The sequence below is a fragment of the Colobus angolensis genome, unplaced genomic scaffold (assembly GCF_000951035.1).
Source record: "Colobus angolensis palliatus isolate OR3802 unplaced genomic scaffold, Cang.pa_1.0 Scaffold124, whole genome shotgun sequence".
Lineage (NCBI taxonomy): Eukaryota > Metazoa > Chordata > Mammalia > Primates > Cercopithecidae > Colobus > Colobus angolensis.
Window position 1 is genome coordinate 6,981,981 of NW_012113586.1, and position 18,741 is coordinate 7,000,721.

Here is an 18,741-nt window from a genome sequence, read left to right on the forward strand (position 1 = left end):
GCTCACTGCAAGCTCTGCCTCCCAGGTTTACGCCATTCTCCTGCCTCAGCCACCTGAGTAGCTGGGACTACAGGCCCCCGTCACCTTGCCCAGCTAGTTTTTTTGTATTTTTTTTAGTAGAGACGGGGTTTCACTGTGTTAGTCAGGATGGTCTCAATCTCCTGACCTTGTGATCCACCCGTCTCAGCCTCCCAAAGTGCTGGGATTACAGGCTTGAGCCACCACGCCCAGCCTATATTAACTGATTCTTATATGTTGAACCATCCTTGCATTCCAGGCATAAATTTTAGCTGGTCAAGATGTATGATCTTTTTAATGTGTAATATAATTTGGTTTGCTAGTATTTTCTTTAGAATTTTTGTGTCAAATATCCATCAGGGATATTGGCCTGTAGTTGTCCTTTATTGTGTCTTTGTCTGGTTTTGTTATCAGGGTAACCAGTTTAAATGAGTTTAGGAGTGTCCCTTTCTCTTCCGTTCTTTGGAAGAATTTGAGAAGGACTGGTATTAACTATTTGGTAGAATTCTCCAGGGGAGCCACCAGGTTCTAGGCTTTTCTTTGTTGAGAGGTTTTTGATTACTGCTTTAATCTCCACACTCGTTATAGGACTCTTCAGATTTTTTATTTCTTTATGACTCAGTCTTGGTAGTTTTATATTTCTAAAACTTTATCAATTTCTTCTAGATCATCCAATTTGTTGGCATCTAACTTTTCACTACAGTAGTCTTTATAATTCTTTTCATTTCTGTGACATCAGTTATAATATCTCCCCTTTCATTTCTAATTTTAGAAATTTAAGTCTTTTTTTTCTTAATCTAAGTAAGGAAGTAAGGGTTTATCAATTTTAGTGATTTTTTTTTTAAAAAAACAACTCCTGGTTTGGTTGATTTTTTTCTTTTATGTTTTCTATTGAGTTTATCTCTGCTCTAGTCTTTATCATTTCCTTCCTTCTGCTGACTTTGGGTTTAGTTTGTTCTTATTTGTCTAATTCCTTAAGGTATAAGATTAGGTTGGTGACTTGAGATTTTTCTTCTCTTTTAATGTGTTTACTGTTATAAACTTCCCTCTTGGTACTGCTTTTACTACCTTCCATAAGTTTTAATATGTTGTATCTTTTAAAAAAATTTATCTCCAGATATTTCCAAAACTCTCTCATGATCCACTGGTTGTTTAAGAATACACTGTTTACTTTCCATGTATTTGCAAATTTTCCTGTTTTCTTTCTGCTAATTAATTTTAGTTTCATTCCATTATGCTGAGAGAATATACTTTACATAATTTAAATCTTAAATTCATTAAGACTTGTTTTGTGGCCTAACGTGGTTTATCATAGAGAATCTTCCATGCATGCTAGATAAGAATGTATATTCTGCTGTTATTGGATGAAATGTTCTGTATGTCTGTTAGGTCCATTTGGTCTCATATTGTTAAAGTCCTCTGTTTCCTCATTGATCTTTTGTCTTGTTTTATTCAGTTGGTATTCCACTGTATGGATATACCAAAACTAATTATCCATTCACCAATGATGGACTTTTGGGTTGTTTCCAGATTTGGGCTATAATAAATGAAGCTGCTATTAACTTACATGACTTTGGATAGACATATATTTAAATGTATGTTGAGTTAATACCTAAGAGTGAAATTACTAGGTATTGTGGTAAGTGTATGTTTAATTCAATAAGAAAATGTCACATTATTTTCCAAAGTAGATGTCTTTGCATTTCCACCTGCAATATATGAGAGCTGCAGTTGATTTACGTCACTGTTTCTAAGTAGGAATGGTTTCTGGAGTTTCTTGGGTAATTTGTTTTCTCTAAATCTTACAACAAATTAGTTGCCAGGAAAAATGACAAAAAAGTTCTAATTCTCTTGCACAAATTAAAGTTTAACAATTTGACATAGAGACATCTGGCTTAAAGAAATCCGCTGATATCAACTGAAAGCAAGAGCAGAAAACGCTGAAAAGCAGAATCAAAGGTTAGGTTGACATTGCCAGGAACCAGGACAGAAGCATGTGGGAGAGTAGCAGTCACAATATACTCAAGTCAGTCTTACTTGCAGCTGTTCCCATAAGTGTGTGTTCATGGCCATATCTGCTGGTGGTGGGTCTTTCTTACATAAAACAATACTAATAAGATGATATGTGTATTATACTTTATATAAATCCTACGAGTTGTGTTCCAAGAAATAACAAGTTTGGAGGCTAAGTCCTTAAATTGGCAGTTTCAACACACAACTCTGTGTAATGCTGTTAACCATGCTGGGAAATCTAAATATTAGGTTATTTGAATACTATCCAATAATATTTTCTGGCATTTTTCACTGATTATTTGTTACAAGCTTCAGTACTTTGTAAATATTTAACAGAAGAAATGCAAAGAGAGAAAGTGAATGCTACTGTGGAACATTCCAACATGAAATTAGAAATGGATCTAAAATCTGAAATAAAAGTAATATATTTAATAGATTTCAATGGCAAAATCAAAATCAGGAGAAGCAGACAAAATGCTTTCACAATTAAAAAAGAAAATGAGATTATATGAAACAACATACTTTGTAATGCCTAATATGAGGATGTTTTTTGATACACTCTTAATAAATTTGATGAATGTCAGTGCAAAATGAAATACAATTTTTTCTGGCATACTTGTCTGGCATATTTGTCACCAAACAAAGATCAAGACCATCAGATACAACAATTGATACTTTGTGTGTAAAATTTCATTTTAGGGTTAGGCTTGGCAGCTCACACCTGTAATCCCAGCACTTTGGGACGCTGAGGAGGGCGGATCACCTGAGGTCAGGAGTTTGAGACCAGCCTGGCCAACATGGTGAAACCTCATCTCTACTAAAAACACAAAAATTTGCCAAGTGTGGTGGCGCACACCTGTAATCCCAGCTACTCAGGACGACTGAGGCAGGAGAATCACTTGAACCTGGAAGGCGGAGGTTGTGATGAGCTGAGATCATGCCACTGTACTGTAGACTGGTCAACAAACAGAGCAAGACTCTGTCTCAAAAATCAATCAATCAATCAAAAATAAATAAATAAATAAATAAAATTTTAGGTGTGAAAAATTCAAATGCTAAATATGTATGTGATTATCTTTCAAATTTTAAATGATTTTTATTTGGTATTTATTTTGTGTTAATGCCTCCATTCATTCATTCATTCATCATTTTAGAGATGCAGTCTTGCTATGTTGCCCAGGCTGATCTCGAATTCCTGGCTTCAAGATTTCCTTCTGTCTCAGCCTCCCAAAGTGCTAGGACTACAGATGTGAGCCACCATGCCCAACCAATGTCTCCTTCTTATAAGTTTTTCTGTTATCAAACATCTGTATCAAGTAGAGATCATTGAAAAATGGTAACAAAATCTTATTTTATTAGTTCATAATAATAATAATAGTAAACCATTTGATTTTATCTTGCCAGTTCCTCTCTGTAAGTGCTTGACACACAGGAGAATCCATCCTATACTACAGTGTTCGTAGCCATAACTACTGCCATAACAGTCAAGTGCAGCAGTCATTTGGGCTCTCAAGGTACTGGGTTCGTTTGTCATTTCTTCACAATCAACTGTAGGTGATACTGTAATTAAATTGTGATGCCATGACTTCTCATGAATTATCAGCATCCCACCTCTCATTGGAAGAAACTTGGCACTCCACGTAAGATCAGCCAAGACAACCAAAACCAATTCTGAAATCCCTTCTTGGAGGTTCTGTCTCCTGGGAGCCCTACTTGTACTAATTCTGTATCAAGATCCAGACAAGAGAGAGAAACCACATGGCAATCTGAACAGAGACAGTTTAGTATACAGAATTGTTAACTGTTTACAGGGAATTAACTAAGTAGGAATAAACAAAGACTCTAAAGAATATCACCCTAAAGCTGAGGTAGAATAGTTAAATCAGGAACAAACTTGGAAGGGAAGGACTCTCCCAAAGTCTGGGATTCAGACCTCATTGAAGAGGGTGTGGTAACAGCCCAGTGGATGGTGGGGAATTTTGCTGGGTTGCCTGAGGACAGAGCTAGTTTACAGTTAGTGGGTCAAGGATTATAGGCAGGGAACTGCATGGGGCACCAATGAAATTCACCAGCAAGCTACCTATGGTGGTGAGTGGGCTTTGTAAATAGAAAACCAGCTCAGACACTGACTGGACTTGCCAGTAATCCATAGGAAAACTGGCTGCAGAGGATGTTGCTGAAAACTGGGGGACCAAATGGGATGTCACAGAACTCACCAGGAAACTGCTAAGAAGTCAGCTGGTACACTGCTGGTACTCATGAAATCACCTGTGAGGGTGTTGCTGAACTTGCTGTAAGGAATTCTCCTGCAGGTGTGCCACTGAACTTGTCACTGAGAAGCTGACTGCTAGGGTACTGCTGAAACTTGCTGGGTGTCTTTTTGGATAGCAGGAGCAAAAGAGAAAGATACACTGGAACCAGGAAAAGAACTCTCTTCTTTGTCCAGTATCCTTCCTGTGCCCTCTATTGAAAGCTTAACACTGTGCCAACGGACAGGAGACAAATGTTACAGTATCACAACCAGGCAAGAAAGTAGATTTATAGCTAAGAGGCAATATGGGTAATAAATGGCAGACTAATTTTCTGAGAGATTCTATCAAAAATGGGAGTTGAATTTTGCCAAATAATTTTTCTGCATCTATTGAAAAGATCATTGGTTTTTGTTTTCTAGTATTACTATATTAATTTTGAAATGTTATACCAACCTGGCATTCCTGAAACAAACTCCACTTGATCATAATGTATTATCCTTTTACATATTGCTATATATATATGTATATTGACTTGCTAAAATACTGTTAAGAATTTCTGAGTCTACATTCAAGAAAAATTTTAGCCTAACATTTTCTTTTAATATTTTTGTTTGATTTTAGAATCAGAATCATGTTCACAACACAGAATGAGTTGGGAAATGTTCCCTCCTATATTTTCTAAAAGAGTTTGTGTAGAATTGGTATTATTTCTTTCTTAAATGTTCCGAACAATTTACCAGTATCACCCAGGCCTAAAGTTTTCTTTCTTTTTTCCAACTTTTATTCTAAGTTCTGGGGTACATGCGCAGGTTTGTTACATAAACGTGTGCCATGGTAATTAGCTGCACAGATCATCCTATCATCTACGTATTAAGCCCAGCATCCATTAGCTATTCTTACTGATGCTGTCCTTCCTCCCACCCTCCAACAGGCCCCAGTGTGTGTTGTTCCCCACCATGTGTCCATGTGTTCTCATCACTCAGCTCCCAATTATAAGTGAGAACATTTGATTTTCTGTTCCAAATGAATTGTAAAATAGTTTTTTTCCCCCTAATTCAGTGAAGAATGTCAATGATAGTTTAATGGGAATAGCATTGAATCTATAAATTACTATGGGCAGTATGGCCATTTTGATGATACTGATTCTTCCTATTCATAAGCATGGAACGTTTTTCCATTTATTTGTGTCATCATCTCTGATTTCTTTGAGCAGTCATTTGTAGTTCTTGAAGAGGTCATTTACTTCCCTTGTTAGCTGTATTCCTAGGTATTTTATTCTTTTTTTGTGGCAATTGTGAATGGGAGTTCATTCTGGATTTTGGCTCTCAGCTTGCCTGTTATTGATATATAGGAATGCTAGCAATTTTTGCACATTGATTTTGTACCCTGAGATTTTGCTGAAGTTGCCTATCAGTTTAAGAAGCTTTTGGGCAGAAACAGTGGAATTTTCTAGACATAGGAGATCATGTCATCGGCAAACAGGGATAGTTTCACTTCCTCTTCCTATGTGAATATGCTTTCTTTCTCTTTCTTGATTGCCCTTGTCAGAACTTACACAACTATATTGAATAGGAGTGGCAAAAGAGGGCATCCTTGTCTTGTGTTGGTTTTCAAGGTTTTCAATGGTTCTAGCTTTTGTCCATTCAGTACGATATTGGCTGTGGGTATTATTATTTTGAGATATGTTCCTTCAATATCTAGTTTATTGAGAATTTTTAACATGAAGTGTTGTTGAATTTTATCGAAGGCTTTTTCTGCATCTACTGAGATAATCATGTGGTTTTTGTCTTTAGTTCTGTTTATGTGGTGAATTATGTTTATTGATTTGTGTACATTGAACCAGCCTTGCATCCTGGGGATGAAGCCGACTTGATTGTGCTGGATGAGCTTTTTGATGTGCTATTGGATTCGGTTTGCCAGTATTTTACTGAGGGTTTTTTCATTGATGTTCATTAGGGATACTGGCCTGAAGTTTTCTTTTTTTGTTGTATCTCTGCCAGGTTTTGGTATCAGGATGATGCTGGCCTCATAAAATGAGTAAGGGAGGGGTCCCTCTTTTTCAATTATTTGGAATAGCTTCAGAAGAAATGGTACCAGCTCCTCTTTATATCTCTGGTAGAATTCAGCTGTAAATCCCTCTGATCCTGGGCTTTTTTTTGGTTGGTAGGCTATTTGTTACTGCCTCAATTTCAGAATTGGCTATTGGTCTTTTCAGGGAATCAACTTCTTTCTGGTTCAGCCTTGAGAGGGTGTATATATCCAGGAATTTATCCATTTTCTTCTAGATTTTCTAGTTTATTTGCATAGAGGTGTTTATAGTATTCTCTGATGGTTGGTTGTATTTCTGAGAGGTCAGTGGTGATATTCCCCCTTATCATTTCTGATTGTGTTTGTTTGAATCTTCTGTCTTTTCTTCTTTATTAGTCTAGCTAGCAGTCTATTTTATTATTTTTTTCAAAAACCCAGCTCCTGGATTTGTTGATTTTTTTTGAAGGGTTTTTCATGTCTCTATCTCCTTCAGTTCAGCTTTGATCTTGGTTATTTCTTGTCTTCTTCTTCTAGCTTTGGGGTTTGTTTGCTCTTGGTTCTCTAGGTCTTTTAGTTGTGATGTTAGGTTGTTAACTTGAGATCTTTCTAGCCTTTTGATGTGGGCATTTAGTACTATAAACTTCCCTCTTAACACTGCTTTAGCTGTATCTCAGAGATTCTGATATGTTGTCTCTTTCTTCTCATTGGTTTCAAAGAACTTCTTGATTTCTGTCTCAATTTCATTATTTACCCAAGAGTCATTCAAGAGCACGTTGTCCAATTTCCATGTAGTTGTATGGTTTTGAGTGAACTTCTTTCTTTCTCTTTCTTTCCTTCCTTCTTTCTTCCTCTTTTCTTTCTTTCTTCCTTTCTTTCTTTTTCTTTTTTAGATAGCGTCTCACTCTGTGGCTCAGACAAGAGTATAGTGGTGCAATCTCAGCTCACTGCAACCTCCACCTCCTGGTTCAAGCGATTCTCCTGCCTCAGCCCCGTGAGTAGCTAGGACTACAGGAGTATGCCATCATATTCAACTAATTTTTGAGTGAACTTCTTAATCTTAATTTCTAATTTGATTACACTGTGGTCTGAGAGATTGTTATGATTTCAGTTCTTTTGCATTTGCTGAGGAGTGTTTTACTTCCTATTATGTGATCAGTTTTACAGTAAGTACCGTGCAGTGATGAGAAGAACGTATATTCTGTTGTTTTGGGGTGGAGAGTTCTGTAGATATCTATCAGGTCCTCTTGATCCAGAGCTGAGTTCAGGTCCTGAATATCTTTGTTAATTTTCCGTCTCAATGATCTGCCTAATATTGTCAGTGGGTGTTAAAGTCTCCCACCATTATTGTGTGGGAGTCTAAGTCACTTTGAAGGTCCTTAAGAACTTGCTTCATGGCCAGGCACAGTGGCTCATGCCTGTAATCACAGGACTTTGGGAGGCTGAGATGAGTAGATCACTTGAGGTCAGGAATTCGAGACCAGCTTGGCCAACATGGTGAAACTCTGTCTCTACTAAAAAAATACAAAAAATTAGCCAGGTGTGGTGGTCTCAGTTACTCAGAAGGCTGAGGCAGGAGAATTGCTTGATCCCAGGAGGCGGAGGCTGCAGTGAGCCAAGATCGCACCACTGCACTTCAGCCTGGGAAACAGAGTGAGACTCTGTCTCAAAAAAAATAAAAAATAAAAATAAAGAACTTTATGAATCTGGGTGCTCCTGTATTGGGAGCATATGTATTTAGGGTAGTTGGCTCTTACCATTGAATTGAACCCTTTACCATTATGTAATGCCCTTCTTTGACTTTTTTGATCTTTGTTGGTTTAAAGTCTATTTTAAAGTCTGTTGGTTAAAGCCTATTTTGTCTGAAACTAGAATTGCTTTTTTCCATTGGCTTGATAAATTTTCCTCCATCCCTTTATTTTGAGCCTATGTGTGTCTTTGCATGTGAGATGGGTCTCCTGAAAACAGTGTATTGATGGATCTTGATTCTTTATACAGCTTGCTATTCTTTGTCTTTTAATTGGGGCATTTAGCCCATTTATATTTAAGGACACCATGGTTATGTGTGGATTTGATACTGTCATCATGACGCTAGCTGGTTATTTGGCAGACTTGTTTATGGTGGTTGCTTCATAATGTCACTGGTCTGTGCACCACAGTGTGTTTTTGTAGTGGCTAGTAATGATGGTTTTTCCTTTTCATATTTAGTGCTTCCTTCAGGTGCTTTTGCAAGGCAGGTCTAGTGGTAATGAATTCCCTTAGCATTTGCTTGTCTGTAAAGGATATTAATTCTCCTTTGCTTATGAAGCTTGGTTTGGCCAGATATGAAATTCTGGGTTGGTAATGTTGATTATTGGCCCCAATCTCTTCTGGCTTGCAGGGTTTCCACTGAGAGGTCCACCGTTTTTATCTGGTGGCTTCCCTTTGTATGTGACCTGGCCTTTCTCTCTGGCTGTGCTTAACATTTTTTCTTTCATTTCAACCTTAAAGAATCTGACTATTAATTGTCTTGGGGATGATCTTCTCATGGAGTATCTTACGGGGGTTCTCTGCATTTCCTGAATTTGAATGTTGGCTTGGTCTGTCTTGCTAGGTTGGGGAAATTCTCCTGGATGATATCCTGAAGTATGTTTTCCAACTTGGTTCCATTCTCCCCATCATTTTCAGGTACCCCAATCAGTCGTAGATTTGGTCTCTATATAATCCCCTATTTCTTGGAGGTTTTGTTCATTCATTTTCATTCTTTTTTCTTTATTCTTGTCTGCCTGTCTTAATTCAGAAAGCCAGTCTTCCAGTTCTTAGATTCTTTCCCCTACTTGGTTTATTCTGCTATTAATACTTATGATTGCATTGTGAAGTTCTTGTAGTGTGTTTTCAGCTCTAACAGGGAGTTATGTTCCTCTCTAAAATGGCTTTAGCTGTCAGTTCCTGTATTGTTCTATGATGATTCTTAGCTTCTTTGCATGGGGTTACAATGTACTCCTTTAGCTCAGTGAAGTTCATTATTACCCATCTTCTGAAGCCTACTTCTGTCATTTCAGCCATCTCAGCCTTAGCCTGCTTCTGAGACCTTGCTGGAGAGGTGTTGTGGTCATCTGGGAGAAAGGGGACATGCTAGGTTTTTGAGTTTTCAGCTTTTTTTGCATTGATTCTTTCTCATCATTGTGGGCTTATGTACCTTTGATCTTTGAGGTTGCTGATCTTTGGACGGGGTTTTTGTGGTTTTTCTTTGTTGTTGTTTTCTGTTTATTTGTTTTTCTTTTAACAGTCTGGCCACTCTTCTGCAGTGCTGCTGCAGTGTGCTGGGGGTCTGCTCCAGACTCTAGTTGCTTTGGTTCATCCTGTACCTGGAGGTATCGCCAGTGAAGGCTGCAAAACAGCAAAGATGGCAGCTTGCTCCTTCCTCTGGAAGCTCTGTCCCAGGTGGGCACTGACCTATTGCCAGCCCAAATGTACCTGGAGGAGGTGGTTGGAGACCCCAGTTGGGAAGTCTCACCCAGTGAGGACGAACGGGATCAGTGTGGCTGCTTTTTGGTAGAAGAGCTGTGTTGTGTTAGGGATTCCTTCAGCTCCCTATTGGTCTGGGCTCTCCAAGGCCCACAGGATGGACCCATTGATGAGCCCAAACGGCCAAGGTAGCAGCTTACCCATCCCTCAGGTACTCTGTCCCAGGGAGAAATTGGAGCTCTGTCAGTTCCACAGAACATGGGTGGTGGCTGAAGGCCCTGGCTGGGAAGAGACAGCTGGGAGGACCAGCTGAGACAAGGAGTGGATCAGAGTCTGGCTTAAAGAAACAGTCTGACCACGCCTCAACAGAACAGCTGTGTCCTGGTGGAGAACCGCTTCTACCCATCAACTTGGACTCTCCAAAGCCTGTAGGCTGTAACAGTTAAGTCATCCATCTAACTCAGGTGGCAGCCCTCCCTGGGGCACTCCATCCCAGGGAGAGATGAGAGCTCTGTCCATAGTATGTGCCAGTGGGCACGGCTGGAGGGCCCAGCTGGGAGGCCCTGCCCAGTGAGGAGGATGTGATCCAGACTGCTTAAAGCAGCAGTCTGGCCATGATCTGGCAAAGCCACTGTGTTGTGTCCGGAACTTCTGGAGTCTCCAAAGCCCGCATGCTGGAATGGCTGAGTTGACCAAACAGCAGAGATGGTGCCTACCCCTTTCCCCTTAAAGTTTTCTTTATAGGAAAGTTAAAAACTAAAATTCAATTTCTTTAATAGATAGAGGGTTTTTCAGCTCACCTATTTCTTCATGAGTGAGCATTGGTAGTCTTTGTCTTCTAAAGAATTTGTCCATTTTATCTAAGTTGTTGAGTTTATTGGCATAAAGTTATTCAGAATATTCCTTATTAGGCTAGGTGTGGGGTCTCACATCTATAATTCCAACACTTTGGGAGGTCAAGGCCAGAGGATCACTTGAGCTCAAGAGTTTGAGACCAGCCTAGGCAACATAGCAAGATCTCATCTCTATTAAAAATAAAAAAAAAAAAATTAGCTGGGCATGGTGGCACACATCTGTAGTTCCAGCAACTAAGGAGGTTGAGGCAAGAGGATAACTTGAGCCCAGGAGATGGAAGAAATGGAAGTTCAGTTATAATCACACCAATGAATTCCAGGACCTGAGTGACAGAGGGAGACTGTCTCAAAAAAAAAAAAAATTATTTATCATACACTTACATACTTAACATCTATAGGATTTTCAGTGATGTCACCTCTCTCATTCCTGATATTGTTTTGCTTTGTAGTAACAGAGTCACTATTTGCCCAGGCTTATCTCAAACTCCTGGACTCAAGCAATCCTCCTGCCTCAGCCTCCCAAAGCACTGGGATTACAGGCATGAGCCACTGCACCCAGCCTCCTGATAGCATTAATTTGTGTTTAACTTCTTCCTAAGCGGTCTAGCTAGAGGTTTATCACTTTTATTGATCTCAAAGTATGAGCTTTGGGTTTCATTGATTTTTTTCTATTTTCTATTTCACTGGTTTCTACTCTTTATGTTTTCTTCCTTCTACTTAAAATAAGTATTTTTCTCCTTTATAAGATTCTTAAGGTAGAAGTTTAGATCACTAACTTGAAATCTTCATTATTTTCTAATATAAGTATTTAATACTGTCAGTTTCCATCTAAATACTACTCTAGCTACATCCTACAAATTTTCATATATTGTGTCTGATACATTTCAATTTGTTGGTTGATATGAGTAATATTTTGTAATCTCCTTTGTGATTTATTCAACTCACAGTTTATTTAGAAGTGTGCTATTAATTATTAATTTCTGAATATCTTTCTGTTAGTAATTTCTTTCTCTTTTTTTTTTTTTAAGAGACAGGGTCTCACTCTTGATGTGATTATAGCTCACTATAGCCTCAAACTCCTGGGCTCAAGGGATCCTCCCGCCTCAGCCTCTCAAGTAGCTAGGACTATAGGTACATGCCACCTTGCCTGCCTTGTTTAAAAAAGTTTTTTTTTGTAGAGATGGGTCTTGGTATGTTGCCCAGACTGGTATCAAACTCCTAGCCTCAAGCAATCCTCCTATCATCGTTAATAATTTCTAATTTAATTTCATGATGGCCAGATAATATGTTTTATATGATTTAAGTCTAAATCCTCTTAAACGTATCAGTTCTTGCCTTGTGGTACAGAATATGGTCTATATTTGTCAATGTATCATCTATACTAGAAAAGCATGTGGATTCTGCTGCTGTTGGGTGGCATCTTCTAATAAATAGTAATTAGGTCAAGCTGGTTGAAAATGCTATTCATGTTTTCTATTACCTTACAGATTTTTTGCTTAATTTTAAAATTAATTACTAAAAGGGGATGTTGAAATCTTGAACTGTAATTATGAAGCTGTGCATTTTCCTTTCAGTTCTATTGCTCTGGTATCATTTCCCTTCTACCTGAAGAATTTCCTTTAATATTTCGTTTTGTTTGTTGTTTGTGCATTTTGTCCAATCTTTAATATTTCTTACAGTGTAAGAAATATTAAAACAGTGTAAGAAATATTAATATCTGCTGCTGAAAACTTCACCTTTTTGTTTGTCTGAAAATTCTTTATTTCTCTTTCATTTTTGAAGGATATTTTTGTTGTATATAGAAATCCAGGTTGGCATTTTTTTTTCCTTGCAGCATGTTAAAGATGTTATTTGATGGACTCTGGCTTATACTGTTTCTGTGGATTCTGCAGTCATTCTTTGTTCCCTTGCATGTAATTTATCTTTTTTTTCTGTTTTTTTGCATTTTATTTTGCAAAAATTTTTATTTTATTTCACTTTATTTAGAGATGGGGTCTCACTATGCTGCCCAGGCTGGATTTGAACTCCTGGGCTCAAGTGATCCACCCACCTCAGCTTCCTGCTGAGTTGAGATTACAGGCACATGCCAGCATGCCCAGCATCATTTTCTTTTTATCAATGGTTTTTTATAATCTAATTATGATGTCCTTTGATATGGTTTTCCTCATGTTTCTCCTGTTTCGGGTCTATTGAGCTTCTTTGATCTGTGCGCTTACTATTTTCATCAAATTTGGAAAAATTTCAGTCACTATTTCTTTAAGTATTTTTCTCCTTCCTCCACTTTGGCTTGATAGTTTGCCATGGGTAAATATAAATGCATCGTAGTCCTGTTTTGCCTATATTTAAATGTCTGAAAACAGCTGTTACATATTCCTCATCCAATTTCTAGTTGTCTATGACAACAGGGTAAATCTAGTACTAGTTATGGTACTGGTACTTCATGGCAGAAGTAGAAATCTCTCCCCTCCCCATTGTCATCTGGTTGTTCAAAAAAAAAAAAAAAGTTTTCACTTTCTCAGTCATTTTCTTCTCTGTGCTTCAGTTTCATTAGTTTATACTGCTATGTGTTCAGGTTCACTGATCTTTTCTTCTCCAGTTTTGAATCTTCTGTTAAGTCCATTCAGTGAATTTTTAAGGTTCCACTTAATTCATATATACATATATATATACACACACACACACATACATACACACACACATACATACACATATAAATATTTATATATAATTTTTCTCATTATGTTGATATTGTTCTTTAAATCCTTGAGCATATTTCTAATAACTAAAACTGCTGGTATAGTCCTGCCATCATGTGTCAGTTCTGTTTCTTTCTTCTATCAGCTGACTTTTCTTTTGATTATAGGTCACATTTTCCTGCATTTTGCAGGTCTAGTAATTTTTTATTAGATGCTGGACATTTTGAATATTTTGTTACACAATGTTTCCATTTTATTGTCTTTCTATTTTTTTGTTTGTTTGTTTGTTTGTTTGAGATGGAGTCTCACTATGTTGCCAGGCTGGAGTGCAGTGGTGCAGTCCTGGGTTCAAGCGATTCTCCTGCTTCAGCCTCCCAAGTAGCTGGGACTACAGGCACACACCACCATGCCCAGCTAATTTTTGTATTTTTAGTAGGGACGAGATTTCACCATGTAGGCCAGGATGGTCTCAATCTCTTAACCTCATGATCCGCCTGCCTCAGCCTCCCAAAGTGCTGGGATTACAGGCATGAGCCACTGAGCCCGGCCAATGTCTTTCTTTAAAGAGTGCTGATTTACCTCTTTCTTTCTTTCTTCCTTTTTTGCTAGCAGTTAAGTTGCATGCATATTCACTTGATGCTTTGGGGTCTTGCTTAATTAAGCTTTGTTAAAGCAGGGCTAGAGGAGCTTTATCTGTGGCTATTTTAGCCCTGCTAGTAAGGCAGGAGTCTTATGGGATTCTTCCACCAAGCTGATTAGAACTCAAATGTCTCCTGGCCCTGGGTGAGCTCTGGGAATTGTTAAACTTACAACTCCAAGAGATTTTTTGGTTTAACCTTGAAGAGTCTCGTCCTACATATTCTCAGCTTAGTATTCAGCCACAGAGTCAAGGGGGTGCCTTTACAGATTGCTTGAGCTCTTTTTCTTCATAGTTGTCTTCTCTGTGACATTCTGTCCTGCAAATTCCAGACACCCCAGGCTTCTTGAACTCAGATTTCTGTCCCTTCAACTCAGAGTCCATTGTACTCTGCCTGGGCTCTCCTTCCTTGTGCTGTGGTCCAGAAAGTGCCTTTAAGTAGAAACTTGAGGAAATTATAGGATTCCTCTGTGTGTGGTCTCCTTTCTTCTTCTCTCAGGGATTACAGTCCCATTCCACCTGCAGCTCAATATCTGACAATAGAAGTGCCCTCTCTCTTTTTTCAACACTGTTGCTCAAATTGTCTCAGATTTTTGGAGTAAGCCTCCTTTTAGGGGGCTTCTATGTCCTTCTGGTATGTCTCTATAATTTTTTAAGCACTATATACTTTCTGATACACTTACATGCTCCAAAGCTCATCATGTACTTTCCTTGCCCCAGACCTAGAATCAGAACTATCTCCAAGGAGACCTCAAACTTTTTAGGAAAGTATGATATTTAGAGACCAGATGTGACCCTTCAGTATGCTAACTGCTACTGATGCGGCATTGTGTCTAGGTTCCTAGAGGGAGCTTTGGACACTTCAATTTGTGTGTAAGTTAAGAGGGCCTATTGAGATCTAAAAGGGCTACAGCTGCTTGGACCCTATGAAATGAAACCAAATAAATTTTAGCTCCCTTCAAGGATAAAAACCTCACAGTGAGGAAACTGCAAAACTAGAACAATAAAATTAAAAGAAAAACTCAAGTGAAAGTGGCAGAGGGCAGTAAAAAAAAGACCTATCTTAGAAAGTACAAGCACATATTTTTATTATCTTGTTTTAACAAGGGAAGAGGAAGCTCTAGAGCCATGAAACTAAAAATGAGACATCCCATGCAGGAAAAATATCAAGTTACTTACAAAGAAATGAAAATTAGATTGCTACCAAACTCTTTAAGAGCAATGCTTTATGCCAAAAACAGTTAGACAGTTGACTAATATATTTAAGATAGCTGAGGAAAGAAAATGAGTCAAAAATTTTATATCCATCCAAACAAACATCAAAGTATAAAGGCTACAAACAAAATCCTAAGATGATCCTGTGAGCCTTCGCTGGGAAATTGGGTAAAGAAAAAGCTTTAGACAACTACAATTAGTGAAAAAATAACAACATAAGGATTGGTGGTTATATTAAATATGTATTTACCCACAGAATAAAAGATAAATGATAATTATAAAGGAGAAAATTACAGTAATGTAATGGCTATTTGCTTAGCCAATGTAGATACAGCCCAACTATAAAAAAAAAAAAATAGGGTAAGAATGAGGAAAGCACATGCAAAGTGGAATAAGCTTACTGATCACCTCATATTTGGTAGGAATAAAAAGGTATACTTCAAGTCAGATGATGGGAGAGAAGGAAGGAAAAAGAAGAGATGACTAAGTAATTTAAATATTACTCATAGTAGAGATAGAAGCAAAAAAAGAGGGAGGGAGGAACAAAGATTATTATATAAAGGTATCAAGGTAACCATTAAAAAAAAGATCCCTACAAACCTTTCTAAAAAGAGAGAGATCAAATAAAATGACTACATAGTGAAAGGATTTTCATACAAAAGGCTTATATATGGTAAATATAAAAACCATGACAGAACTGAGGCTAAAGATATTGATCACATCAATAAAAATTTAAAAAGTTTCACACTGGCTACTGAGTAAAGTCCAGAACTATTTGTAAAACAGAGATTCAGAGACTTTAAGAATAACAAGATGGACAAAGACACATCAGGCAAATACAAATAGAAATAAAGGCAGAAGTTGTGATCTGCAGCTACAAGGCAGATTTGTAGGAGGAAATCATAGATAAAGAGGCAGATTAAAAAACAAAAAATATTTTATGTGATGCTAAGGAGTCTGAATTTGATTTGTTAGTGGAAATCTTTGAAGGATAAACTATAGATGGACAAAAATTGGATGTCCACTTTATTTTTAAATTTTTTTCCCTTCCCTATAGTGCTGAGAAATGTGTACTTTAAAAATCGATTGAATTGAGGTGAAATGAGAGGCAGGAGATCCAGTTAGAATGGGAGAAGGGGACAAACACTACTTGAGTGCCTACTCTAGGCCAAGCAGTTTTACATACATGCTCTCATTTTAAATCCTAGTGACAGCTACATGAGGTGAGTCTTGTTATTTTAATTCTACATATAGAGTTTCTGAGGACCAGGAACATTAAGTAACTTGCCCAAGTAAAGTAGCCAGTAAGATTCTAGAGTAAAGATTTTGAACTCAACTTTACTTAGCTCTTTGCCACTACATAGTCAAGGTAGGAAGGGAGGAAGCCAGGGAGGGAGGGAAAAAAAATTATTCCAAGTAAGAGAGAGTTCCTTTCCTTCTTTTCTTCTTCTTTTTTTTTTTATTAATTTTTTTCTTGGTGGGGAAGAGGCAGATTTTAAAATTATTTTAAAATAACGTTCTAATAAAATACTTGTTCTTGGTATACAAGGCATTGGGAGCTAAAAAGTCTTCTTACTGCATAAGGCTTTACAAATCGATTTACAGGAATAAAATCTAGTTAACAACATGTAAATATATATTCCTTTTTGATTTCCTTTTTTTCTTTTTTTCGAGATGGGGGTCTCGCTGTTGTCGCCCAGGCGGGAGTGCAATGGCGTGATCTTGGCTCACTGCAACCTCCGCCTCTTGGGTTCAAGCGATTCTCCTGCCTCAGCCTCCCAAGTAGCTGGGATTACAGGTGCCTGCCACCATGCTTGGCTAATTTTTGTGTTTTTAGTAGAGATGGGGTTTCACCATGTTGGCCAAGCTAGTCTCAAACTCCTGACCTCAGGTGATCTGCCCACCTCAGCCTCCCAAAATGCTGGGATTACATACTCTTAAATTCTAGTCATCACTTTTTAAAAGTCACAATATAGAATCTTCCAGTTTTTCTACTTTATACCTTTTTTTTTTTTTCGAGGCAGAGTCTTGCTCTGTCACCCAGGCTGGAGTGCAGTGGCGTGATCTCGGCTCACTGCAACCTCCACTTCCTGGGTTCAAGCAATTCTCCTGCCTCAGTCTTCAAAGTAGCTGGGATTACAGGTGCCTGCCACCACACTCAGCTAATTTTTGTGTTTTTTGTAGAGACAAGGTTTCACCATGTTGGCCAGGCTGGTCTCGAACTCCTGACCTCAAGTAATCCACCTGCCCTGGCCTCAAAAAGTGCTAGGATTATAGGTGTGAGTCACTGCACCCGGCCCAGTTTTTCTACTTTTAAAAACAAAACCTCTCAAGTTCTCTGAAACTTTTTCTTCTTATCCAATTTTGTTTCATTTTTGTTCCCAACTTAGTCTTCACAATTTCATGTGAAATACTCTATCAAACTATCTGTAGATGTTTAATTAGTTAAGAAAGGACATTTCTGCTTCAGTTCTTTTATTCCATCACATACTTACATGGAATGGTTCTCAAGTAGAGATTATCTCTGATCACTTGCTGCAGTTTGTGGTCAATTGATCCTTTTTGAAACTGAAGACTTAGGTAATGCCGCAAATCTTTATTAATGACTTTGCCTGGAGCAAAGACAAAAAAACAGAAAATAAATGCATAATTTTTAGACGTTCACTTAAACATAGAAGCTAGTAACTGAATACTCTTAAACCAGTTAGCTATAAATTGGATAAAGGAATGAGAGTATTTTACTAAAAAGAAAATAAAACCAAATTATTTATAGGTACTATAATTAAAATATGTATCTGCAACATAATGTGGGAATAATTTTACATGGTAAGGGATGGAGAAGGTACAGGTCAGAGAGGGTGACAAAAATATTCAGAGTAATTTCATTTAGTCCCATGGCCTTAAATGCTATCTATATAATGATAACTTCCACATTCATATCATGTCTCCATCCTTAATCTACCTCTGCCAAGCTCTAAACTCATCAAACTGATCCATATATATTGCAGATATATTTGGAAGTCAAATAAACATCTCAAGTTTCAGATAGCCAAAACAGAACTTTTAATTCCATCTGCCCCCAGTGTTTCCTCCCCAATATTTTCTCTATTGTAGAAGCCACCATCAGCTTGCAAAACAATCTCGAAATCTAGAAATCATCCTTGATTTCTCCTTTTCATTCTACCCATCCAGATCCAACCCATTAGCAACTTTTGTCGGTTCTACTTCCAAGACATACTTGACTTTTCTTCATTTCCTTTGCCACCACCCTAATCTAAGCCCCCACTGATTCCTCATCTGGAATTTTGTCCCAGCCTTCTAATCGGCATCTATTCTTGTCTCCTTTCTGCCGCCCACCACTTAGCAGTCAGAGTGAGATTTAAAACATAAATCTGATAATTACTACTCTGTTTAGGGTCCCCCAAGATATCTTGTACTTGCATCAAAATCTAAAACCTGAACAGGGACTAGAAGGCCCTACATGTTCTGACTCCAGCCATCTCTGATCCTAATTTGGTCACTCTTCCCACTGTCAAACACTGCTCCACCTATGCTTGGCCATCTTTCTGATCTTCGAAAAGGCC

At 37.9% G+C, this 18,741-nt stretch overlaps 1 protein-coding gene across 2 annotated transcripts in view; it reads right to left on the reverse strand.

Moving 5' to 3' along the window:
* The window catches only part of MAGI3 (membrane associated guanylate kinase, WW and PDZ domain containing 3), a 280,854-nt gene that overhangs the window by 105,258 nt on the left and 156,855 nt on the right, over positions 1-18,741 (reverse strand). For both annotated transcript variants that reach the window (XM_011933140.1, XM_011933141.1), the window contains exon 2: positions 17,653-17,769. The gene's annotated coding sequence lies outside the window, so the exon portion shown is untranslated. The remainder of the gene's footprint in view (positions 1-17,652; positions 17,770-18,741) is intronic.